The sequence below is a fragment of the Caloenas nicobarica genome, chromosome 1 (genome assembly GCF_036013445.1).
Source record: "Caloenas nicobarica isolate bCalNic1 chromosome 1, bCalNic1.hap1, whole genome shotgun sequence".
NCBI classification, from domain to species: Eukaryota; Metazoa; Chordata; class Aves; order Columbiformes; family Columbidae; genus Caloenas; species Caloenas nicobarica.
Window position 1 is genome coordinate 84,403,035 of NC_088245.1, and position 26,093 is coordinate 84,429,127.

Consider the following 26,093-nt stretch of genomic DNA (forward strand, 5'->3'; position numbering starts at 1 on the left):
GGGCTGGGCGGGCGGGTCGAGGTTTGCAGGGGGCGCTGTGGCCCCTCCCGAGCTCTCCCACAGCCCCAGCCTCAGCACAGCAGCCCCGGGCCGGGCGGGCGGGCGCGCAGGGCGCTGTGAGGCCTATAGGGGGCGCCGTGCGTTCCCCGGCCGTGGGATCTCGCTGGAGGAGCGGCCAGGTCGCCGGAGAGCGGTCCGGAAGGTACCTGGTTCGATCCCCGCTTTTCCCACCGCCCTCAGCGCCCCCCACCCAAAGGTATCACTAGGAAAGGCCGACCTGCACCGCAAAGGCAGCAGCAAGGGTCGCCAGGCCTGTGGGCGCAGGTGGAATCCCACAGCATCTTCACTCCTCAAGTTCTCGCCAGAGGTGGCGGCTGGAAGAAGGTCCCGCTTCCCAATTTCCGGCGTTACCTCGGCCCCGCGTGAGCCCCGAAGCCGCAGCCACCACCGGAGTTGATGCAAATCCTGCATTTTTCACGCGGTAAAGCAGCAGCTCCTCCCGTTCCGCGGTGCCGGTTGCCGAGCGGCATCCGCCGGGCTCTGACCCCGCAGCGACGCGGCGGCCGCGGCCTCTCAGTGGCTGCTCCCGGCAAAGCGGCGGCGGCGGGACGCCCGAGCGGAGTTCGTGGCTGCGCGGTCTGAGAGCGGAGCTGGGGCGCCGCGGCTGCCTCGGGCCGCACGAAGTCCCTGCTCCCGGCAGCCACGCAGTCCCGGGCGGCCAAGACCCGCCCAACGCGGCGCTGCCGCAGCGCGGGCTGGAGGTGCGAGCGGCGCCGGGTCGGGTCGGGGTTCCCGGGCCGCAGCGGCAGCGGGCCGGCGCGGCGGGGCCTGTGCGGGCGGCCGTGGTGTCCCCTCGGGCCTGTGGGCACGGGTGGCCTTTTCGGGCCCCGGCCTCGGCTGGCTTCTCGCCGCCCCGCTGCTGGCTGCGGGCGCCCGGGGGTGCGGGCCCGGCCTGGCCCGCGGCCTCTGCCGGCGCTCAGCGCCTGGAGACGGGGACTGTATGGGAATGTAGCGGAAGGTTTGGCGAGGAGGTCAGTTAAGTGTAAATACGCTCAACTGACTTGCACCCGTCTGTAGAAAAAGCACATACATCACGCTAATTGTTCTACTGACCTTGTGTGCTTGGTGAGTAGAACCTCTGTGTTAGATAACACAGGCCTGTGAGAAACTCCAGGCACCTTATCCCTATGTCTGAGATTCCTGCTTTGTTGTGGGAAGGAGCCGGAGGCTGCGCCGGCCTGAAGCCTTGAAATCCAGGTGAGCTCAGCAGGCCCAGCGATCTTCCAGCAGGGCTGAACTCACCAGCGCCTGCGTCCCCGCTTGTGTCACCTCTGCCTGGCAGCTCAGGTGCGACTTTGGAGACCCCCCAGTGGAGAGGTAACTGAAACAAAACTTGCTCTTTGCAATGCATTCGTGGCCTCTGGCTCTTCTTGCGACGTGCCTGCGTATGTGTACACAGGGACACTGGCCCGGTGCCGGCGGGCAGGGGAGCTGGTGGCTGTTTCGGTGTCCAGCCGCGTCCCCGGAGTATCACTGTGTACTTTGTTGTAGTGGTTTACGGTGTTTGTGTGCGCTCATGGAGGTGTGCAACGTGTTTACATGGACGTAGGCGAAGCACATAGTGTGCCCTTTGGGGAACTTTTTCCATCTTCCCGAGATTCTGACCGACCAGGATCATCTGCTTCCACATCTTTAACAATGGAGCTTGACCCGTCAGCTGGTCTTGTGTTGGGCGTTTGCCAGTTTCATGCAACACGTAATGAAAGGCGTTTGCTGCTGAGGGGGGTCTGAGCTCCAGGTAGAGCCTTGTGTACAACCTCGGCCTGGGCACCACGGTGCGGTGAGGGATGGACACGTGGACTGAATGGCTTCATCTGCCAGGTACCTTGCTCAGATGCAGATTTACTTGTTCATTGCTCAAACATCAATATTAGAGTTAGTGTTCAGTTGAGCTTTCTCCTGTGTCCATTGTAAAGAGATCTACAGGGAAATGCAAAACCAACATGATGTTCCTCTATTATGCAAGTGTAACTCGTGCCTGCCTGTACTGATGGGCGGGTGTATCATTTTCAGCATCTTCTTACAGAGGCTTCCCTGAACTTGGGTTCTATCTTCTCGTCTCAAGCAGAGAGTGCTCCGAAAGCTCCTGTTACAGCCTGTCCTTCGTGCGCCTTTGGGTTCCTGTCCGTGTCTGTGGAAAGCAGGCTGTTGGGCGGAGCTGAAGGCTGATTGTGAAATGTTTGTGTTGAGAAATCCGTTTGGTTGTTCTTTCAAAATAAACAAATCCTATCATTTACCTATACTATATGTAGGAAGAGTAACCTGATATTAATTCTGTTCAGTGTGTGAAGAAATACGAAGTGTTCCTCTGCTAGAGCTATGAGATCAAGAAGAATGCTTTTACTATGGATGCTGTCAGCAAGCAAGCAAAGGCAGCTCCAATATGTTATAAATGATCACAAGGTAAACTTGGTACTTTCCGAGAGAAAGGGAAATACATCCACGGGAATGAAAACCAGATTTTTTCAACATTTTTTTTTGTAGTGCATGTCCTTTTAGAGTGGTACTTAACATGCTCAGTTTGTCCAACAGGGCAAAATCTATTTAATACGACTCTGTGCTTGGATGTTTTTGGTAAATATTTTGTTGCAGTTGAGTAATTAAGGTTGTTTTTCTCCCCTCATCTCCAGGTTATCTCTGGACTGAAGCTTACACCATTATTTGCTTCAAACCAGATTCTACCAAGTGAATGTCTCAGTTGCCTGGTAGAACTCCTTGAGGACACCAATACAAACCCATCTCTCGCCTTGTCTGTGGCTACTTTGCTACCACAGCTGGGTAAGGTTTGCATCTGAACTTTTTCTCTTTGGTCAGGGAAAGGGAAGACAAGACAGGTGCAGATTCTGTGGCACGGGTGATGAACCTCTTGGGAAAAGCAGCAGGTGAGACAGACAGAGTGTTTGGAGTGGAGTGCTCGGCCGAGCCAACTGGCAGTATGTACAAGGCCAGATAAGACGTTGAGTCACCGTGAGAGGCAGATTTGAAGTCATCTCTGTGAAATGGCAACGATCGTGCTTGTCAGAATTTGCTTTCTCGCCGGGTAGGGTGAGGAATTATTCTCTTTTCCTTGAGTTTTGGAGCTTGAAGGGTCTACCTGTTTTAATGAAGTGAAGAAACCTGCCTAGGGGATGCAAAGAGAGAGAGGAGCCACGTTGCATCAACAAGCGTCATCGCCTCAGTTACCTCTCTCATTGGAGTGTTTGCTGGGCAGCAGTTTGGGCTTTGCAGTGGCCTGGGCCTGTGTGCATCAAGCTTCCCAATTCTGAACTAGTTTGTAGTGCCTCTAACTTGTTTCCTGAGATGCATTTTGTACCCATTTCACGGAATTGGGACTTCATTGTTTAGGGAGCTCTGTGCTCACAAGAACCTACCTATGTAGGTTACCCGTACAGGGGAAAAATTGATTGCTTCACTGTCTAGTTTCTCATAATGTGTGAGTGCTTATTCAAGATTTGAGTCCTTTTTGATGACCTCCTGTTTATCTGCTCTGGTTCCTGGAGACTTTAGCCTCTTTGAGCTTCTTTCAGGTTTTTGAAACAGTTACTTTTTAAATTATAGTGGTTGCTGGGGTCCGTAACTACCTTCTCCAACCTGCTGGGTCGGGAAAGTTTTAAGAATTAGTCCCTCTCCCACTGATCTGGCGCTTTACCTGTCACCCTTCTTTGCTACGTCTTTTTCAGGGCTCCCTAAGGAGAACCGGCTTTTTTTGTTTAACTCTTCCTACATAACCCTATCAAGGTGTCAGTTTTGGTCTACTTGCCCACTCTAGTGTGAAGCAAGAAAGGGAGAGAATTGATTTTAAGCTTTTAAAGCCTTTCAAGTGCAGGTTTTGTGGTCTCAAACAGAGCTACAACTTTGTCGGTAGGAGGTAGGCCATTCCTTCGGTGTTCAAGCCTCTGGAGGAAAAGCATTAGTGTTTCAGTTAACCCCAAGTTGGTAGAGATGCAAGTGCATAGGAGCTGTGATTTATTTGTAGCTGTTTGTGAAACAGACGTGAAAAACTGGTCAAAGACTTTGGCTTCTGCTTAGATTGGGAGCTAATACAACAGCTGCCTTTGCTGTTTGACAGGGGTTTTTGTTAACAATTCTGAAATTCCAGCTTTAGACAGTGAGACTAGAGAAGCTCTTCAGGATACCTACAATCTGACCAGCGTGCTGGCAGGAGTGGTTCATCGAAGCTCTACTAATGTCAGTGGCCCAGTCGTATCACGGGTAACAGGAACTAATGCTTAACTATGTTTGTCTACTCTTAGGTAGTGTCTATTATGCTGCATGCATGTTAGAACTCTTTAGAAGCTCCATCTGAAATAGTGTGTTGGTCTTAGCTGTGTATGTTGTTTGCTAGACGCGGCTAGTAGGACAGCATTTTAATGCTGCTTAGAGTTCTTTGTACTCTCTCTTTAATCGTGCTTGAGATTCTCACCTGCTCTAATTGAAACAAATGTATTTTAATATGCACGGGTTTTCTCATATGGGGCTCTGAGCTTTCAGCAAGTACTTGCTGGCTGCCTGTGGTCGCATGTCTTTTCTGAGAGGGAGGGAAGACAGAAAATGAATTTGCCAGCAGTTCTGTTGCCCTTGATCTGTGGAAAACGAGTCAGGCATCCGGTAAAGGACACTTTTGTCACAGTTTGTGTATTTGTCCAGGCACCTGGAGCAGGAGAAGACTAAGGGCTCCAGGTGACTTGCCAGTCAGTGGGAGAGATTTTGTAGTCACCAAGTAGATCCAGTTATAAGACCTTTAATTTCTTATGTCACACGTTTATATGATGAGATTTGGTTTCTGCTACTATCCTGTGCTGTGATTTTTGTCATAATTGTGCATATTAACTTTATATTAACTCAATTATGTTGAGTGCTGAAAGTATGCTGTATGAAAGACTTATCTAGCATTAGACCTGTTGGCAGTCTTTACAGCAAACTTGTTTTCCTCTAAGCCAGGGGTGTCAAACTCATTTTCAGCGAGGGACACTTCAGCCTTGCGGTTGCCTTCAAAGGGCCAAACATAATTTTTGGACTCTGGAAATGTAACTACTCCTACATGTACACAGTCCTAAAATTACATTCGCTATGAATGAGTTTGGCATTTTTACTCCGAAGTAAACAGAGATTTTTCTTTGAAAACCATGTTGTTACAGCCTGTCGAATGCAGTGGTTGTGGGACTTTGAGTGACTGGATATTAATTGCCTCTTAGCCCACCCCCATACCCCCGGGAGCTGTCAAAGAGAAGCAGCAGGGGAAGATTCATGCTTGTCATCAGGAACAGACTTATGTTAGATTAAAATGAGTTTTGTGCAAGGCTCCTTGTAAGAGATCTAGTGACTCTTAAAAGCACCTGCGATAAAGGACCTTTGATAGTGCTGGTGCCTGATAGTCTTTTTTTTACGGATGTGCTGAGTTAAAAACCGCCCACACTATGGGGATTGCAATCTGAATTTTGCTTGGCTTGGCAGAATGGTGCCTAGTTAAAAAACAAAACAACTCCCCCCTCCCACCACAGAAACAAAATAGAGTCCTCCAAGCACCCCACTCTCAAGCCCCAAATTCTTGTAACTAATTTCTGGATGCTTTAATAAAAAGTCTTTGTTTGACTTTCTGGACTTTTCAGTCAATCCACAGAACACGAGGTAACGATACCGTGGTTAGGACTCCTGGCGAATCTCTGTCATCACAACTTACCCGTTCAAACTAAGATAAAATCTTTGGGAAGAGTTTTGTTTTTGTGGCACGAGTCTGGCTTGAGGGCAAGAGAGTTACTGGACTCGGGGGAATCACCTTCGTATTTCTTATGCTCGTTTTCGTGGGATCAATGACCCCGACCTGCTTGTTCTCCGGAGTTGGGGGTTGTTTCTCCTGTACTGGAGAAAATAACCAGTAGAACAGGCGGTTGGGTGTTCTCTTTCCTTCTCTACGTTTCTGTGCACGAGCTTGTGTCAGGCATTCCGTTTCTGCAGCTGTTCTCTGCAAACGAAGGATGACTTTAACATTTGAGCGTTCTTCCTTCGATAATCTGGATGTTGTTAACACAGGAGGACTGTAGTTGGATTTTTGGTAAGCTGCCTGAGCTTTGGCCGACAAAGAGCTCAGTCTATGAAAAGATAAATCGATAAAATGCCACTGATCTTGATGCCAGGCCAGGACCCTTGAATACTCATACACATCCATGCCTGAGCTGCTCAGTTCCTCTCTCTTCATGAATCAGTGCAAAGGTAACTTAAGATTCAATTCAGAAATGCCAAGTAATCTACATGGCACTGAATGTGACACTGTTTACCTCGGAAGAAAGGAGGGGGAAGGGGAAGGAGGAGCTATTGTCAGATCTGAGCACTGAGTAGAGAAGGGTTGGGGGTCAATTTCCCGTGGTTCTTTTCTATTGGAGACATAAGCAAAATGACTTTCTCATCTTTCTTTAAAATAATGATGGCACTTCTTGGCTTATTCTTTTTTTCCATTTTTCCTTATACAAGTTCAACACAGACTTTAGGCATTGACATCCATACCAGTGTGGTGCAGTAGAAGGCTAAAATAGATTTCCTAGAGAACCCTGCGCTCTGTCACCAGGGGGAAGTCGGTAATGCCGTCCCTCTTCAACACACCTGAGCCCAGATTTTGAACTGCTCTTCTGTGTTTGCAGTTGCAGACAAGCGTTTCTTTCCTTTCATTGCAGACTTCTGAAGGTGTTCCAAAGAGGATCTTCAGAAAATTGCAGGATTCAATATACACTTACGAAAAGCCAAATCAAGGACCGATAACAAACCTCCGCTACCCAGTAATGAAGCCGAAGGCCTCACAAAGAGGCCAAAGGTTCAAGTCGGGAAAGGACGACGTCTAGGAAGGTGAGAAATACAGCCCTGCCTTAGTGGGTTTGGGTTTTTTTTTTGAAACGACTGCATTGACAGGTGTGAGGTGAATAGTTGCTAGGTGTCCTCGGAGACCAGCTTGCATGGGCAGCAGTTCGATGTCATTGTCTCTCACGTTCACTGGAAAACAGTTATCCCCAGCTCGCAGTTAAACACCCTCATCCACTACAAATTTGCAAGTTAAAATTGGGAGAGACACTGAAGGCAAAGCAGGACATTGCCCACAGCTCACTCCTTCATGGGTGTCGGTGCTTCCGGGCTAGGGAAGGCTGAGGGCCTGGGTGAAGGACCGATTAAGCAATCTGGACATCCATAAATCCAAGGGTCCAGATGGGATGCACCCGTGGGTGCTGAGGGAGTAGGCTGAAGTCATTGCTAGGCCAGTCTCCATCATCTTTGCTAAGTCGTGGGGAACAGGAGAGGTGCCTGAGGACTGGAGGAAAGCAAATGTCACTCCCGTCTTCAAAAAGGGCAAGAAGGAGGACCCGCGTAACTATAGACTTTCCAGCCTCACCTCCATCCTCGGGAAGGTGATGGAACAACTCATCCTTGGCGCCGTCTGAAGGCATGTCAAGGATAAGTGGGTCATTAGGGACAGTCAACATGGCTTCACCAAGGGGAAGTCATGCTTAACCAACCTCATAGGCTTTTATGAGGACATAACCAGGTGGACAGATGATGGCAAAGCAGGGGATGTGGTCTATCTTGATTTCAGTAAAGCATTTGGCACAGTCTCCGACAGCATCCTCGCAGCTAAACTGAGGAACTGTGGTCTGGATGATGGAGTAGTGAGGTGGAGTGGGAACTGGCTGAAGGAAAGAAGCCAGAGAGTTGTGGTCAATGGGGCAGAGCCTAGCTGGAGGCCTGTATCTAGTGGAGTCCCTCAAGGGTCGGTACTGGGACCAGTACTATACAGTATATTCATCAATGGCTTGGATGAGGGAATAGAGTGACTGTCAGCAAGTTTGCTGATGACACCAAACTGGGAGGAGTGGCTGACGCCACTGGTGAGACCACATCTGGAATATCGTGTCCGGTTCTGGGCCCCTCAGCTCGAGAAGGACAGGGAGCTGCTAGAGGGAGTCCAGCGCAGAGCCACGAAGATCATGAAGGGAGGGGAGCATCTCCCTTATGAGGAAAGGCTGAGGGAGCTGGGTCTCTTGAGCTTGGAGGAGACTGAGGGGTGACCTCATTAATGTTTATAAATATGTAAAGGGTGAGTGTCAGGAGGATGGAGCCAGGCTGTTCTCGGTGACAACCAGTGATAAGACAAGGGGCAATGGGTGCAAAGTGGAACACAGGAGGTTCCACTTAAATTTGAGAAGAAACTTCTTCACGATGAGGGGGACGCGGCACTGGAACAGGCTGCCCAGGGAGGTTGTGGAGTCTCCTTCTCTGGAGACATTCCAAACCCGCCTGGACGCCTTCCTGTGTAGCCTCATCTGGGTGTTCCTGCTCCGGCGGGGGGATTGGACTGGATGATCTTTCGAGGTCCCTTCCAATCGCTGCCATTCTGTGATTCCTAGTCTGATGTCTCAGTCGTTCCCCCCTGCGGGGCTCGGGTGCCAAATCAGTTGCCAAAGCAACATTCCTCCCTCACTAGCTCCTTGCAGGGCTCAGGCGAAGGCGAGAGAGCGAGGCAGGTGCGCGGGGCCGGCGGGTTTGTGGGTGGGAAAAGCGGGGATCGAACCAGGTACGTTCCGGACCGCTCTCCGGCGACCTGGCCGCTCCTCCAGCGAGATCCCACGGCCGGGGAACGCACGGCGCCCCCTATAGGCCTCACAGCGCCCTGCGCGCCCGCCCGCCCGGCCCGGGGCTGCTGTGCTGAGGCTGGGGCTGTGGGAGAGCTCGGGAGGGTGGAGGGCAGGAGAGCGGCCGGGAAGTGGCCAGAGGGCTGTCCCAGCCGTAGGACAGACAGCTGCGCCCACAGGCCTGGTGTTCCTTGCTGCTGCTGCCTGTGTGCTCCACGTCAGGCTTTCCTAGCGCATGCAAGATCTGGGGTGGGCTTGAGGGCGGGAGGGCAGCGGCCCAGAGGGCTCCCCTCCTGCGGTGCTGCCGGGGTGTCCCTGGCTGTGTGGCTGCCGGGGGCCGGGGAGGCGAGAGCAAGAGGGCCAAGCGGGCGGCAGCCAGTGCAGGCTGGTGAGCGGCAAGGAGGAGAGGCGAAGGGCTTTGGGCGCTTGGTGGCGGGCCAGGGGGGGCTGAGGCGAGGGCGAGAGAGCGAGGCAGGGGCGCGGGGGGGCAGGAAAAGGGCGGGGTGGGGATCGAACCGGGTGCCCTGCGGACCAGCGTCCCGCGACCTGGCCGCTCCTCTACCGCGATCCCCACCGCCGGGGGGCGCCACAGCGCCCCCTACAAACCTCGATCCGCCCGCCTAAACACACGCACGCACGCACGCACACACCCACACCCACACACACCCACTCAGCCCACCACAGCCCCGAGCCTTCCTGCCCGCTGCTCCCCCTCCCTCCCTGTGCCCAACTCTGCCTCGCCTGCCCGAGCCCAAGACTTTATACTCATTTGCCACCATCCTCTTGATGCTGCTCGTATGCCCAATCATCCTGTACATACCAGGAATTCATTTGTCCAGGACATCTGCTTTCTAGCTGAGTTTTAGTTACAATTTGCCAATCTTCTCCACATAAGATCATTGCATGCTTTTCTTGACAAACTTGCTGGATCTTTTCCCAATTTTGCAATACCTTGGCCAAGGGCGTCCCCTTTTCTATACCGAGTTTATTTCACATCACTCAGAAAAATCACTCAGGGAGACCCTCCCGTGGAGTCACAAGGTTCAGAAAGGACCCCCTTGCTTTCTAAACTCGACCCCCACTTATGTGCGGTTTCAGCTGATCAGGCCACGCGCTTTGTACTCATACATTAAGGATTCATAGTCCCATGTCTCTCAATCATTCCCCCCTGCTGGGGTCAGGTGCCAGATCAGTTGTAAGAACAATGTTCCTCCTTCAGTGGCTCCTCCTTTCAATTTCCTCCACTCCTTGTTTTTACTTTTGTTGTTTTGGAATTATTTTATGATATGGTCTCGTAGGTGGCTTCAAGCCTAGACAATATGATTTCGCACTTTTCTTCGTGACTTACGTATTTAGTATTGTTCTCCCTGTTCTTTTAGCAGCATCATTTTATCAGAGTACAGCGGTGGCCCTAAAGGCATTTTCTTTGCTAGAGCCGTCTCGATAGCGCATGGAACACGTCCTCGGACACAGAATGCCCCCGACCACCAAATCTGGCTGAAGCTTAGTTTCCTTCCAGGATTTGACCAGGACCCAATTTCCGGGCTGAAACTTGTGAGCTGCAAACTCTAATGGCAGAGTTTGTGCTAGAAGCCCTTGGTGCTTGAGAGAAGCTAGAAAAGAAGACAAGCCGAGCATATAGTTTTTGAGAAACATATCCTTAGTTTCGAACTGTGGGGGTCCAGTATTTCTGCCCAGGTATGGTAGCCCAAAGAGCATTTCATAAGGCGAAACTCCTATATCCTTGTGAGAAGCAGTTCTGGTTCTCCCTAGGGCTAGAGGTAGACATCTAGTCCAGGGTAATCTAGTTTCTAATACTAATTTTGACAATTGCTTCTTTGAGATCTGGTCGAGGTGTTTCTACAAGAGCTTGGACCCATTCTGGGTCTACTAATTTTTCCTTTTAATATGAATCCTAAATATTTTATTTCTTTCTGACACAGCTGAAGCTTAGAAAAAGATTCACGCTGATCTTTTTTTTTGCTAAATGTAAGGAACATTTAATGAAGGAATGTTGTTTTTACAAAACTAAGGAGCTGGTGCCTGACCCCAGCTGGGGGGAAGGACCGAGACTCATCTGGCTATGAATCCTTATTGTAAAACAAAGCCTCTTCAAACTCATCCCGGAATGCATGCTGATACCTGTATTTAATCTAGGGGGAAGGGTAGCCAAAGAGCCAGGAACCCATATTTTAATTAGATCGATAAGGGGAAGGGTACCGTTTGAATCAGATGAATGAAATATGTAAACTGAGGCAGGCGTCGGGTAGTCGGTAAACCCTGCAGTACCCAACCAATGGGGAACAGGGGAGGGAAACTGCGGCCGGGATTTGGGGGGATATAGGCAGGGGCTTTTTGCCTTATTATGTGTGCCTACCTTCAGGTAGAACACCCGACCTTGCAAAATCGTTATTAAAATATACTTTGCTGAGAGACCCTGCCTGGGCCCATTATACTTGCAAGGTAAGTGTTTCCTACACTGGGGCGATACATAGATAAACAGAGTATCCTTCAATCAATCTTTGTTTGGGTCAGCTGTCCCAGCTGTGTCCCCTCTGCCAGCTCCCTGGCCCCCCAGCCCACTTGCTGACAGGACGGTGTGAGAGGCAGAACTGGCCTCCACTCTTTGCAAACGTTGCTCAACAATAATGAAAACATCTCTGTATCTGTTTTTAGCATAAATCCAAAACATAGTCCCATACTAGCTACCATAAAGAGAATTAACTCCACCCCAGCCAAACCCAACACAAACTTCTTGGTAATGTCTTTCAAATTTTCTCCTTGTCACCCCTCCCCCCCAGGCAATAACTGTGTTTCCACACCTAGAGCCCGTAAAAGATCTCTCCCTAATAAATAAGCTGGGGACTCTTCCACTAATACAAACCTTCCCCATACACTTTTAATTCCTATAGTCACAAACAGGAGTTTATTCAGAATTCTCTCTCCTTCCCTCTGCTACCCACTTAATTACAACTCTACCTTCGGTCGGTCTTAGATCTCTTTAGGATAAAATTTAAAAGGGATAGGGTAGTTTCCATATCTACGAAAAATTCGGCGTCATGGCCTCCTGCTTTACCAGTTATGTGCCCTTTTGCTGTTTAAACAAGTTTCCCCACATGAAAAAAAAAAAAAAAAAACACAAACAAAACCCACAAAACACACAAGCAAAAAAAACCCCCAAACCACAACCCACAAACATTTTCAGCCCCTCTGATTTTCCAAAGTCTATTGAGTTTTCCTCCTTCAGTCATTGCGAATGGTTGCCACCTTAGGGGTAAATATTTCAGATTTCCACAAAAATAGCATTCTGTTTTCTCTCCATCTTTCCCTTTTATCACTTGTCTTCACTCTAAATCCTCCAGGTTTTCTTTTCTTTTCTTTTTTTTTTTTTTAATTTTCCCCTCCAATGTTTGTCTCTCACTTGCAAATTTCTAGCTAAAGCTGCTGCTACAAACCAATCTCCTGTTCCATCTTTCTTTCATTAGTTCAACTTTTTGCTTCTCTTCCGGACCATCATAAACAAACACAGCCACACTCAGAATTTTTGCAAATTCCTCTTCCCAGCCTGGCACATGCTCACTGAAATACTTCCATAGACCCACAACCACACTTGCTACCAGTTCATTACAAAGCCTTCCAAAATCTTCCCCAGTCGACGCTGGGGTGCTGCTCTGGCTTCTGTCTACATTCCCGCGCTTCCATTCAATTTACTCTGATCTCCTCAAAAGCTCTAATCACTTTTATCAGATTTTTTTTTAACCACTGTTTGGCAATTTTCTCCATTTGTTTGATTATTATCATCTCAATTAGAATCACCTTGAGGCCAGGCAGTCCAATCTCCTCCTGTCTGTAGGGCTAATTCCACATTCTGCTTAGTTATCTTTCTGGACCGGCCAACTCTCTCAATAAGAGGTTAACATCGGCTCAGGATGGATTGTATCCCGAAAAAAATATTAGAAAATAAAGATCCACATCAGTCCCCATCTTCCCTTAACGTATGGGTTTGATTTCCTCACAGAACCAAATCCCCAGGGTCCCAGAGCTGGTGGCTACATACATGTAACACTGGAGGGGAGAAGAGCATTTCATACCCCTATCCACAGAATCACAGAATGTTAGGGATTGGAAGGGACCTCAAAAGGTCATCTAGTCCAATCCCCCAATTCTTCCCCTACACAAACACACACACACGCTCCCCTGCCGGCTGCATTGGAAAATAACTTGGGCAATCCCAGGGTAAAGCCCAACAAAGGCAGTAAGGACAGCAAAGACAGTTGGGAAGGGAATCAAGAAGCGACACACAGGGAGGAGCGTGGGATGCTGCAGAGACCAGCTCCACAGGCGCCTTAGTTAACTTACACACAACTGCAGCTAAAATTCTTTCTCAAGGATTTCATACTCGTTTCCAACCATCCTCTTTATGGTGGTTTTTCCTTTATCCTCCCTAGGCCTAGCATTTTTCCTTTCTATTTCCCATTCTGAGTCCCGAGGCTTCTCCTTCCGCCTCGTCCCTCCTCTCAGAACGCCCCCGGCCACCAAGGTAGTACTTAACAGTCTGTTTTCTTACCTTGGTCTGTGCACAGAGCTGCCCGGTCGCTCGTATCGTGCCCCCCACTTTTTCCTTTATCCTTTCCCCTGTGGTTTGCAGGGATCCGCCTTCTTCCATACAGCCTCGGGCTTTCTGTCCGGCCCTGCTGGAGTCCCCACCGACCATTCAGAAGACCATTGAAATCAACGGGGTCCCGTCGCCTTCCCATCCTTCGGTAATAGGGACCACCGAGATGACGACATCGAATCTCGGACTAGCCCCCAGACTTGTAGGAAACGACCATCTTGCCAATAGAATAGGCTCAGGCAGGATCTCTCAGCAAAGCATATTTTACTAACGCTTTTGCAAAAGGGAGTGTTCTACCTAAAAGTTGGCAATAGGGCAAAAAGCCCTGCTTACATCCCCCCCCAAATGCCGGCCGCAAATGCCCTGCCCTGTTCCCCACGAGCTGGGTACTGCAGGGTTTACGCACTGCCCGACGCCTGCCTCAGTTTCCACGATTCATTAATGTAATCCTAACAAGCCCCTTCCCCTGATCGATCTCTTTAAAAGATGGGCTCCTGGTTAGCCTTCCCTCTAGATTTACTTGTTTTTTAAATGCAGGAACCAGTTTGCATGGCAGGATTAGTTGGAAGAGAGTCGTTTTCTGTGAAGGATTCCTAGTGTGCTGTCTCTCGGTCCTTCCCCCCGCTGGGCTCAGGTGCCAGATGAGCTGCAAAAACAACATTCCTCCTGGAAGGGCTCCTTGCAGGGCTCCGGCAAAGGCGAGAGAGCGAGGCAGGGGCGCGGGGGGGCAGGAAAAGGGCGGGGTGGGGATCGAACCGGGTGCCCTGCGGACCAGCGTCCCGCGACCTGGCCGCTCCTCTACCGCGATCCCCACCGCCGGGGGGCGCCACAGCGCCCCCTACAAACCTCGACCCGCCCGCTCAGGCCCGAGCAGGCAGCTGGCAGCAGCGGGAGGTCTTGGGCTCGGGCAGGCGAGGCAGAGCTGGGCGCAGGGAGGGACGGAGGGAGGGAGGGAGGGGGAGCAGCGGGCAGGGGAGCGGGGAGGAAGGCTCGGGGCCGGGGGGGGCGGGTGGGGGAGTGTGTGTTTGGGCGGGGGGGCAGGTGGGGTTGTAGCGGGGCTGCAGGTGGTGTGCAGAGGGGGAGGAAGCGGGGACAGGGCCGGGGGGCTCGAGGCTGTTGTTTGTGTGCGGGAGGAGCATTTGGGGCTGTGAGGCGGGCGGTGTCGGCGTGGCGCGCTGGTGGGAGGCAGCGAGGCGGTGGGTGCCCCCCGGGCTGGGCGGGCGGGTCGAGGTTTGCAGGGGGCGCTGTGGCCCCTCCCGAGCTCTCCCACAGCCCCAGCCTCAGCACAGCAGCCCCGGGCCGGGCGGGCGGGCGCGCAGGGCGCTGTGAGGCCTATAGGGGGCGCCGTGCGTTCCCCGGCCGTGGGATCTCGCTGGAGGAGCGGCCAGGTCGCCGGAGAGCGGTCCGGAAGGTACCTGGTTCGATCCCCGCTTTTCCCACCCACAAACCCGCCGGCCCCGCGCACCTGCCTCGCTCTCTCGCCTTCGCCTGAGCCCTGCAAGGAGCTAGTGAGGGAGGAATGTTGCTTTGGCAACTGATTTGGCACCCGAGCCCCGCAGAGGGGAACGACTGAGAGACATCAGACTAGGAATCACAGAATGGCAGCGATTGGAAGGGACCTCGAAAGGTCATCCAGTCCAATCCCCTCGCCCTTTTTGAAGACGGGAGTGACATTTGCTTTCCTCCAGTCCTCAGGCACCTCTCCCGTTCCCCACGACTTAGCAAAGATGATGGAGACTGGCCTAGCAATGACTTCAGCCTACTCCCTCAGCACCCGCAGGTGCATCCCATCTGGACCCTTGGATTTATGGATGTCCAGATTGCTTAATCGGTCCTTAACCCAGGCCCTCAGCCTTCCCTAGCCCGGAAGCACCAACACCCATGAAGGAGTGAGCTGTGGGCAATGTCCTGCTTTGCCTTCAGTGTCTCTCCCAGTTTTAACTTGCAAATTTGTAGTGGATGAGGGTGTGTAACTGCGAGCTGGGGATAACTGTTTTCCAGTGAACGTGAGAGACAAGGACATCGAACTGCTGCCCATGCAAGCTGGTCTCCGAGGACACCTAGCAACTATTCACCTCACACCTGTCAATGCAGTCGTTTCAAAAAAAACCCCAAACCCACTAAGGCAGGGCTATATTTCTCACCTTCCTAGACGTCATCCTTTCCCGACTTGAACCTTTGGCCTCTTTGTGAGGCCTTCGGTTTCATTACTGGGTAGCGGAGGTTTGTTATCGGTCCTTGATTTGGCTTTTCGTAAGTGTATATTGAATCCTGCAATATTCTGAAGATCCTCTTTGGAACACCTTCAGAAGTCTGCAATGAAAGGAAAGAAACGTTTGTCTGCAACTGCAAACACAGAAGAGCAGTTCAAAATCTGGGCTCAGGTGTGTTGAAGAGGGACGGCATTACCGACTTCCCCCTGGTGACAGAGCGCAGGGTTCTCTAGGAAATCTATTTTAGCCTTCTACTGCACCACACTGGTGTGGATGTCAATGCCTAAAGTCTGTGTTGAACTTGTATAAGGAAAAATGGAAAAAAAGAATAAGCCAAGAAGTGCCATCATTATTTTAAAGAAAGATGAGAAAGTCATTTTGCTTATGTCTCCAATAGAAAAGAACCACGGGAAATTGACCCCCAACCCTTCTCTACTCAGTGCTCAGATCTGACAATAGCTCCTCCTTCCCCTTCCCCCTCCTTTCTTCCGAGGTAAACAGTGTCACATTCAGTGCCATGTAGATTACTTGGCATTTCTGAACTGAATCTTAAGTTACCTTTGCACTGATTCATGAAGAGAGAGGAACTGAGCAGCTCAGGCATGGATGTGTATGAGTATTCAAGGGTCCTGGCCTGGCATCAAGATCAGTGGCATTTTATCGATTTATCTTTTCATAGACTGAGCTCTTTGTCGGCCAAAGCTCAGGCAGCTTACCAAAAATCCAACTACAGTCCTCCTGTGTTAACAACATCCAGATTATCGAAGGAAGAACGCTCAAATGTTAAAGTCATCCTTCGTTTGCAGAGAACAGCTGCAGAAACGGAATGCCTGACACAAGCTAGTGCAACAACACAGAAACGTAGAGAAGGAAAGAGAACACCCAACCGCCTGTTCTACTGGTTATTTTCTCCAGTACAGGAGAAACAACCCCCAACTCCGGAGAACAAGCAGGTCAGGGTCATTGATCCCACAAAAACGAGCATAAGAAATACGAAGGTGATTCCCCCGAGTCCAGTATACTCTCTTGCCCTCAAGCCAGACTCGTGCCACAAAAACAAAACTCTTCCCAAAGATTTTATCTTAGTTTGAACGGGTAAGTTGTGATGACAGAGATTCGCCAGGAGTCCTAACCACGGTATCGTTACCTCGTGTTCTGTGGATTGACTGAAAAGTCCAGAAAGTCAAACAATGACTTTTTATTAAAGCATCCAGAAATTAGTTACAAGAATTTGGGGCTTGAGGGTGGGGTGCTTGGGGGACTCTATTTTGTTTCTGTGGCGGGAGGCGGGGGGGTTGTTTTGTTTTTTAACTAGGCACCATACTGCCAAGCCAAGCAAAATTCAGATTGCAATCCCCATAGTGTGGGCGGTTTTTAACTCAGCACATCTGTAAAAAAAAGACTATCAGGCACCAGCACTATCAAAGGTCCTTTATCGCAGGTGCTTTTAAGAGTCACTAGATCTCTTACAAGGAGCCTTGCACAAAACTCATTTTAATCTAACATAAGTCTGTTCCTGATGACAAGCATGAATCTTCCCCTGCTGCTTCTCTTTGACAGCTCCCGGGGGCATGGGGGTGGGCTAAGAGGCAAGTAATATCCAGTCACTGATAGTCCCACAACCACTGCATTTGACAGGCTGTAACAACATGGTTTTCAAAGAAAAATCTCTGTTTACTTCGGAGTAAAAATGCCAAACTCATTCATAGTGAATGTAATTTTAGGACTGTGTACATGTAGGAGTAGTCACATTTCTAGAGTCCTAAAATTACGTTTGGCCCTTTGAAGGCAACCGCAAGGCTGAAGTGTCCCTCGCTGAAAATGAGTTTGACACCCCTGGCTTAGAGGAAAACAAGTTTGCTGTAAAGACTGCCAACAGGTCTAATGCTAGATAAGTCTTTCATACAGCATACTTTCAGCACTCAACGTAATTGAGTTAATATAAAGTTAATATGCACAATTATGACAAAAATCACAGCACAGGATAGCAGCTGAAACCAAATCTCATCATATAAACGTGTGACATAAGAAATTAAAGGTCTTATAATTGGATCTACTTGGTGACTACAAAATCTCTCCCACTGACTGGCAAGTCACCTGGAGCCCTTAGTCTTCTCCTACTCCAGGTGCCTGGACAAATACACAAACTGTGACAAAAGTGTCCTTTACCGGATGCCTGACTCATTTTCCACAGATCAAGGGCAACAGAACTGCTGGCAAATTCATTTTCTGTCTTCCCTCCCACTCAGAAAAGAGATGCGACCACAGGCAGCCAGCAAGTACTTGCTGAAAGCTCAGAGCCCCATATGAGGAAACCCGTGCATATTAAAATACATTTGTTTCAATTAGAGCAGGTGAGAAGCTCAAGCACGATTAAAGAGAGAGTACAAAGAACTCTAAGCAGCATTAAAATGCTGTCCTACTAGCCGCGTCTAGCAAACAACACACACAGCTAAGACCAACACACTATTTCAGATGGAGCTTCTAAAGAGTTCTAACATGCATGCAGCATAATAGACACTACCTAAGAGCAGACAAACATAGTTAAGCATTAGTTCCTGTTACCTGTAATATGACTGGGCCACTGACATTAGTAGAGCTTCGATGAACCACTCCTGCCAGCACGCTGGTCAGATTGTAGGTATCCTGAAGAGCTTCTCTAGTCTCACTGTCTAAAGCTGGAATTTCAGAATTGTTAACAAAAACCCCTGTCAAACAGCAAAGGCAGCTGTTGTATTAGCTCCCAATCTAAGCAGAAGCCAAAGTCTTTGACCAGTTTTTCACGTCTGTTTCACAAACAGCTACAAATAAATCACAGCTCCTATGCACTTGCATCTCTACCCTACTTCCCAGCTTGGGGTTAACTGAAACACTAATGCTTTTCCTCCAGAGGCTTGAACGCCGAAGGAATGGCCCACCTCCTACCTACAAAGTTGTAGTTCTGTTTGAGACCACAAAACCTGCACTTGAAAGGCTTTAAAAGCTTAAAATCAATTCTCTCCCTTTCTTGCTTCACACTAGGGTGGGCAATTAGACTAAAACTGACACCTTGATAGGGTTACGTTGGCAGAGTTAAATAAAAATGCCGGTTCTGCTTAGGGAGCCCTGAAAAAGACGTAGCAAACAAGGATGACAGGTAAAGCGCCAGATCAGTTGGAGAGGGACTAATTCTTAAAACTTTCCCGACCCAGCAGGTTGGAGAAGGTAGTTACGGACCCCAGCAACCACTATAATTTAAAAAGTAACTGTTTCAAAAACCTGAAAGAAGCTCAAAGAGGCTAAAGTCTCCAGGAACCAGAGCAGATAAACAGGAGGTCATCAAAAAGGACTCAAATCTTGAATAAGCACTCATACATTGTGAGAAACTAGACAGTGAAGCGATCAATTTTTCCCCTGTGCGGGTAACCTACATAGGTAGGTTCTTGTGAGCACAGAGCTCCCTAAACAATGAAGTCCCAATTCCGTGAAATGGGTACAAAATGCATCTCAGGAAACAAGTTAGAGGCACTACAAACTATTTCCGAATTGGGAAGCTTGATGCACACAGGCCCAGGCCACTGCAAAGCCCAAACTGCTGCCCAGCAAACACTCCAGTGAGAGAGGTAACTGAGGCAATGACGCTTGTTGATGCAACGTGGCTCCTCCCTCTCTTTGCATCCCCTAGGCCGGTTTCTTCACTTCATTAAAACAGGTAGACCCTTCAAGCTCCAAAACTCAAGGAAAAGAGAATAATTCCTCACCCTACCCGGCAAGGAAGCAAATTCTGACAAGCACGATCGTTGCCATTTCACAGAGGCGACTTCAAATCTGCCTCTCACGGTGACTCAACGTCTTATCTGGCCTTGTACGTACTGCCAGTTGGCTCGGCCGAGCACTCCACTCCAAACACTCTGTCTGTCTCACCTGCTGCTTTTCCCAAGAGGTTCATCACCCGTGCCACAGAATCTGCACCTGTCTTGTCTTCCCTTTCCCTGACCAAAGAGAAAAAGTTCAGATGCAAACCTTACCCAGCTGTGGTAGCAAAGTAACCACAGACGAGGTGAGAGATGGGGCTGTACTGGCGTCCTCAAGGAGTTCTACCAGGCAACTGAGACATTCACTTGGTAGAATCTGGTTTGAAGCAAATAATGGTGTAAGCTTCAGTCCAGAGATAACCTGGAGATGAGGGGAGAAAAACAACCTTAATTACTCAACTGCAACAAAGCATTTAACAAAAACATCCAAGCACAGAGTCGTATTAAATAGATTTTGCCCTGTTGGACAAACTGAGCATGTTAAGTACCACTCTAAAAGGACATGCACTACCGAAAAAAATGTTGAAAAAATCTGGTTTTCATTCCCGTGGATGTATTTCCCTTTCTCTCGGAAAGTACCAAGTTTACCTTGTGATCATTTATAACATATTGGAGCTGCCTTTGCTTGCTTGCTGACAGCATCCATAGTAAAAGCATTCTTCTTGATCTCATAGCTCTAGCAGAGGAACACTTTGTATTTCTTCACACACTGAACAGAATTAATATCAGGTTACTCTTCCTACATATAGTATAGGTAAATGATAGGATTTGTTTATTTTGAAAGAACAACCAAACGGATTTCTCAACACAAATATTTCACAATCAGCCTTCAGCTCCGCCCAACAGCCTGCTTTCCACAGACACGGACAGGAACCCAAAGGCGCACGAAGGACAGGCTGTAACAGGAGCTTTCGGAGCACTCTCTGCTTGAGACGAGAAGATAGAACCCGAGTTCAGGGAAGCCTCTGTAAGAAGATGCTGAAAATGATACACCCGCCCATCAGTACAGGCAGGCACGAGTTACACTTGCATAATAGAGGAACATCATGTTGGTTTTGCATTTCCCTGTATACCTCTTTACAATGGACACAGGAGAAAGCTCAACTGAACACTAACTCTAATATTGATGTTTGAGCAATGAACAAGTAAATCTGCATCTGAACAAGGTACCTGGCAGATGAAGCCATTCAGTCCACGTGTCCATCCCTCACCGCACCGTGGTGCCCAGGCCGAGGTTGTACACAAGGCTCTACCTGGAGCTCAGACCCCCATCAGCAGCAAACGCCTTTCATTACGTGTTGCATGAAACTGGCAAACGCCCAACACAAGACTAGCTGACGGGTCAAGCTCCATTGTTAAAGATGTGGAAGCAGATGATCCTGGTCGGTCAGAATCTCGGGAAGATGGAAAAAGTTCCCCAAAGGGCACACTATGTGCTTTGCCTACGTCCATGTAAACACGTTGCACACCTCCATGAGCGCACACAAACACCGTAAACCACTACAACGAAGTACACAGTGATACTCCGGGGATGCGGCTGGACACCGAAACGGCCACCACCTCCCCTGCCCGCCGGCACCGGGCCAGTGTCCCTGTGTACACATACGCAGGCACGTCACAAGAAGAGCCAGAGGCCACGAATGCATTGCAAAGAGCAAGTTTTGTTTCAGTTACCTCTCCACTGGGGGGTCTCCGAAGTCGCACCTAAGCTGCCAGGCAGAGGTGACACAAGCGGGGACGCAGGCGCTGGTGAGTTCAGCCCTGCTGGAAGATCGCTGGGCCTGCTGAGCTCGCCTGCATTTCAAGGCTTCAGGCCGGCGCAGCCTCCCGCTCTTTCCCACAACAAAGCAGGAATCTCAGACATAGGGATAAGGTGCCTGGAGTTTCTCACAGGCCTGTGTTATCTAACACAGAGGTTCTACTCACCAAGCACACAAGGTCAGTAGAACAATTAGTGTGATGTATGTGCTTTTTCTACAGACGGGTGCAAGTCAGTTGAGCGTATTTACACTTAACTGACCACCTCGCCAAACCTTCCGCTACATTCCCATACAGTCCCCGTCTCCAGGCGCTGAGCGCCGGCAGAGGCCGCGGGCCAGGCCGGGCCCGCACCCCCGGGCGCCCGCAGCCAGCGGCGGGGCGGCGAGAAGCCAGCCGAGGCCGGGGCCTGAAAAGGCCACCCGTGCCCACAGGCCCGAGGGGACACCACGGCCGCCCGCACAGGCCCCGCCGCGCCGGCCCGCTGCCGCTGCGGCCCGGGAACCCCGACCCGACCCGGCGCCGCTCGCACCTCCAGCCCGCGCTGCGGCAGCGCCGCGTTGGGCGGGTCTTGGCCGCCCGGGACTGCGTGGCTGCCGGGAGCAGGGACTTCGTGCGGCCCGAGGCAGCCGCGGCGCCCCAGCTCCGCTCTCAGACCGCGCAGCCACAAACTCCGCTCGGGCGTCCCGCCGCCGCCGCTTTGCCGGGAGCAGCCACTGAGAGGCCGCGGCCGCCGTGTCGCTGCGGGGTCGGAGCCCGGCGGATGCCGCTCGGCAACCGGCACCGCGGAACGGGAGGAGCTGCTGCTTTACCGCGTGAAAAATGCAGGATTTGCATCAACTCCGGTGGTGGCTGCGGCTTCGGGGCTCACGCGGGGCCGAGGTAACGCCGGAAATTGGGAAGCGGGACCTTCTTCCAGCCGCCACCTCTGGCGAGAACTTGAGGAGTGAAGATGCTGTGGGATTCCACCTGCGCCCACAGGCCTGGCGACCCTTGCTGCTGCCTTTGCGGTGCAGGTCAGCCTTTCCTAGTGATACCTTTGGGTGGGGGGCGCTGAGGGCGGTGGGAAAAGCGGGGATCGAACCAGGTACCTTCCGGACCGCTCTCCGGCGACCTGGCCGCTCCTCCAGCGAGATCCCACGGCCGGGGAACGCACGGCGCCCCCTATAGGCCTCACAGCGCCCTGCGCGCCCGCCCGCCCGGCCCGGGGCTGCTGTGCTGAGGCTGGGGCTGTGGGAGAGCTCGGGAGGGGCCACAGCGCCCCCTGCAAACCTCGACCCGCCCGCCCAGCCCGGGGGGCACCCACCGCCTCGCTGCCTCCCACCAGCGCGCCACGCCGACACCGCCCGCCTCACAGCCCCAAATGCTCCTCCCGCACACAAACAACAGCCTCGAGCCCCCCGGCCCTGTCCCCCCTTCCTTCCCCTCTGCACACCACCTGCAGCCCCGCTACAACCCCACCCGCCCCCCCCCGGCCCCGAGCCTTCCTCCCCGCTCCCCTGCCCGCTGCTCCCCCTCCCTCCGTCCCTCCCTGCGCCCAACTCTGCCTCGCCTGCCCGAGCCCAAGACCTCCCGCTGCTGCCAGCTGCCTGCTCGGGCCTGAGCGGGCGGGTCGAGGTTTGTAGGGGGCGCTGTGGCGCCCCCCGGCGGTGGGGATCGCGGTAGAGGAGCGGCCAGGTCGCGGGACGCTGGTCCGCAGGGCACCCGGTTCGATCCCCACCCCGCCCTTTTCCTGCCCCCCCGCGCCCCTGCCTCGCTCTCTCGCCTTTGCCGGAGCCCTGCAAGGAGCCCTTCCAGGAGGAATGTTGTTTTTGCAGCTCATCTGGCACCTGAGCCCAGCGGGGGGAAGGACCGAGAGACAGCACACTAGGAATCCTTCACAGAAAACAACTCTCTTCCAGCTAATCCTGCCATGCAAACTGGTTCCTGCATTTAAAAAACAAGTAAATCTAGAGGGAAGGCTAACCAGGAGCCCATCTTTTAAAGAGATCGATCAGGGGAAGGGGCTTGTTAGGATTACATGAATGAATCGTGGAAACTGAGGCAGGCGTCGGGCAGTGCGTAAACCCTGCAGTACCCAGCTCGTGGGGAACAGGGCAGGGCATTTGCGGCCGGCATTTGGGGGGGGATGTAAGCAGGGCTTTTTGCCCTATTGCTAACTTTTAGGTAGAACACTCCGTTTTGCAAAAGCGTTAGTAAAATATGCTTTGCTGAGAGATCCTGCCTGAGCCTATTCTATTGGCAACATGGTCGTTTCCTACAAGTCTGGGGGCTCGTCCGAGATTCGACGTCGTCATCTCGGGGGTCCCTATCGCCAAAGGACGGGAAGGCGCGGGGGCCCCGTTGATTTCAATGGTCTTCTGAATGGTCGGTGGGGACTCCAGCAGGGCCGGACAGAAAGCCCGAGGCTGTATGGAAGAAGGCGGATCCCTGCAAACCACAGGGGAAAGGATAAAGGAAAAAGTGGGGGGCACGATACGAGCGACCGGGCAGCTCTGTGCACGGACCAAGGTAAGAAAACAGACTGTTAAGTGCTACCTTGGTGGCCGGGGGCGTTCTGAGAGGAGGGACGAGGCGGAAGGAGAAGCCTCGGGACTCAGAATGGGAAATAGAAAGGAAAAATGCCAGGCCTAGGGAGGATAAAGGAAAAACCACCATATAGAAGATGGTTAGAAATGAGTATGAAATCCTTGAGAAAGAATTTTAGCTGCAGTTGTGTGTAAGTTAACTAAGGCGCCTGTGGAGCTGGTCTCTGCAGCATCCTACGCTCCTCCCTGTGTGTCGCTTCTTGATTCCCTTCCCAACTGTCTTTGCTGTCCTTACTGCCTTTGTTGGGCTTTACCCTGGGATTGCCCAAGTTGTTTTCCAATGCAGCCGGCAGGGGAGCGTGTGTGTGTGTTTGTGCAGTGGAAGAATTGGGGGATTGGACTAGATGACCTTTTGAGGTCCCTTCCAATCCCTAACATTCTGTGATTCTGTGGATAGGGGTATGAAATGCTCTTCTCCCCTCCAGTGTTACATGTATGTAGCCACCAGCTCTGGGACCCTGGGGATTTGGTTCTGTGAGGAAATCAAACCCGTACGTTAAGGGAAGATGGGGACTGATGTGGATCTTTATTTTCTAATATTTTTTTTCGGGATACAATCCATCCTGAGCCGATGTTAACCTCTTATTGAGAGAGTTGGCCGGTCCAGAAAGATAATTAAGCAGAATGTGGAATTAGCCCTACAGACAGGGGGAGATTGGACTGCCTGGCCTCAAGGTGATTCTAATTGAGATGATAATAATCAAACAAATGGAGAAAATTGCCAAACAGTGGTTAAAAAAAAAATCTGATAAAAGTGTTTAGAGCTTTTGAGGAGATCAGAGTAAATTGAACGGAAGCGCGGGAATGTAGACAGAAGCCAGAGCAGCACCCCAGCATCGACTGGGGAAGATTTTGGAAGGCTTCGTAATGAACTCGTAGCAAGTGTGGTTGTGGGTCTATGGAAGTATTTCAGTGAGCATGTGCCAGGCTGGGAAGAGGAATTTGCAAAAATTCTGAGTGTGGCTGTGTTTGTTTATGATGGTCTGGAAGAGAAGCAAAAAGTTGAACTAATGAAAGAAAGATGGAACAGGAGATTGGTTTGTAGCAGCAGCTTTAGCTAGAAATTTGCAAGTGAGAGACAAAGATTGGAGGGGAAAATTAAAAAAAAAAGAAAAAAAGAAAAGAAAACCTGGAGGATTTAGAGTGAAGACAGGTGATAAAAGGGAAAGATTGAGAGAAAACAGAATGCTATTTTTGTGGAAATCTGGACTATTTACCCCTAAGGTGGCAACCATTCGCAATGACTGAAGGAGGAAAACTCAATAGACTTTGGAAAATCAGAGGGGCTGAAAATGTTTGTGGGTTGTGGTTTGGGGTTTTTTTTTGCTTGTGTGTTTTGTGGGTTTTGTGTTTTTTTTTTTTTTTTCATGTGGGGAAACTTGTTTAAACGGCAAAAGGGCACATAACTGGTAAAGCAGGAGGCCATGACGCTGAATTTTTAGTAGATATGGAAACTACCCTATCCCTTTTAAATTTTATCCTAAAGAGATCTAAGACCGACCGAAGGTAGAGTTGTAATTAAGTGGGTAGCAGAGGGAAGGAGAGAGAATTCTGAATAAACTCCTGTTTGTGACTATAGGAATTAAAAGTGTATGGGGAAGGTTTGTATTAGTGGAAGAGTCCCCAGCATATTTATTAGGGAGAGATCTTTTACGGGCTCTAGGTGTGGAAACACAGTTATTGCCTGGGGGGGAGGGGTGACAAGGAGAAAATTTGAAAGACATTACCAAGAAGTTTGTGTTGGGTTTGGCTGGGGTGGAGTTAATTCTCTTTATGGTAGCTAGTATGGGACTATGTTTTGGATTTATGCTAAAAACAGATACAGAGATGTTTTCATTATTGTTGAGCAACGTTTGCAAAGAGTGGAGGCCAGTTCTGCCTCTCACACCGTCCTGTCAGCAAGTGGGCTGGGGGGCCAGGGAGCTGGCAGAGGGGACACAGCTGGGACAGCTGACCCAAACAAAGATTGATTGAAGGATACTCTGTTTATCTATGTATCGCCCCAGTGTAGGAAACACTTACCTTGCAAGTATAATGGGCCCAGGCAGGGTCTCTCAGCAAAGTATATTTTAATAACGATTTTGCAAGGTCGGGTGTTCTACCTAAAGGTAGGCACACATAATAAGGCAAAAAGCCCCTGCCTATATCCCCCCAAATCCCGGCCGCAGTTTCCCTCCCCTGTTCCCCATTGGTTGGGTACTGCAGGGTTTACCGACTACCCGACGCCTGCCTCAGTTTACATATTTCATTCATCTCATTCGAACGGTACCCTTCCCCTTATCGATCTAATTAAAATATGGGTTCCTGGCTCTTTGGCTACCCTTCCCCCTACATTAAATACAGGTATCAGCATGCATTCCGGGATTAGTTTGAAGAGGCTTTGTTTTACAATAAGGATTCATAGTCAGATGAGTCTCGGTCCTTCCCCCCAGCTGGGGTCAGGCACCAGCTCC

At 50.7% G+C, this 26,093-nt stretch overlaps 2 long non-coding RNA genes across 4 annotated transcripts; one reads left to right on the forward strand and one right to left on the reverse strand.

The window, feature by feature from the left end:
• Positions 1–34: 34 nt before the first annotated feature.
• On the forward strand, positions 35–6,891 carry LOC135992248 (uncharacterized). 2 transcript variants are annotated; one of them, XR_010606705.1, is made up of 3 exons: positions 35–481; positions 2,691–2,838; positions 6,729–6,891. It is a non-coding gene; the product is annotated as an uncharacterized LOC135992248 (long non-coding RNA). The 2 variants fall into 2 exon arrangements; XR_010606706.1 differs by lacking the exon at positions 6,729–6,891 and adding an exon at positions 4,160–4,250.
• Positions 6,892–15,438: 8,547 nt separating this feature from the next.
• Positions 15,439–22,367, reverse strand: LOC135992243 (uncharacterized). 2 transcript variants are annotated; one of them, XR_010606704.1, is made up of 3 exons: positions 21,865–22,367; positions 19,508–19,655; positions 15,439–15,600 (listed from the first exon to the last, which is right to left on the reverse strand). It is a non-coding gene; the product is annotated as an uncharacterized LOC135992243 (long non-coding RNA). The 2 variants fall into 2 exon arrangements; XR_010606703.1 differs by lacking the exon at positions 15,439–15,600 and adding an exon at positions 18,072–18,178.
• Between the last annotated feature and the right edge of the window lie 3,726 nt (positions 22,368–26,093).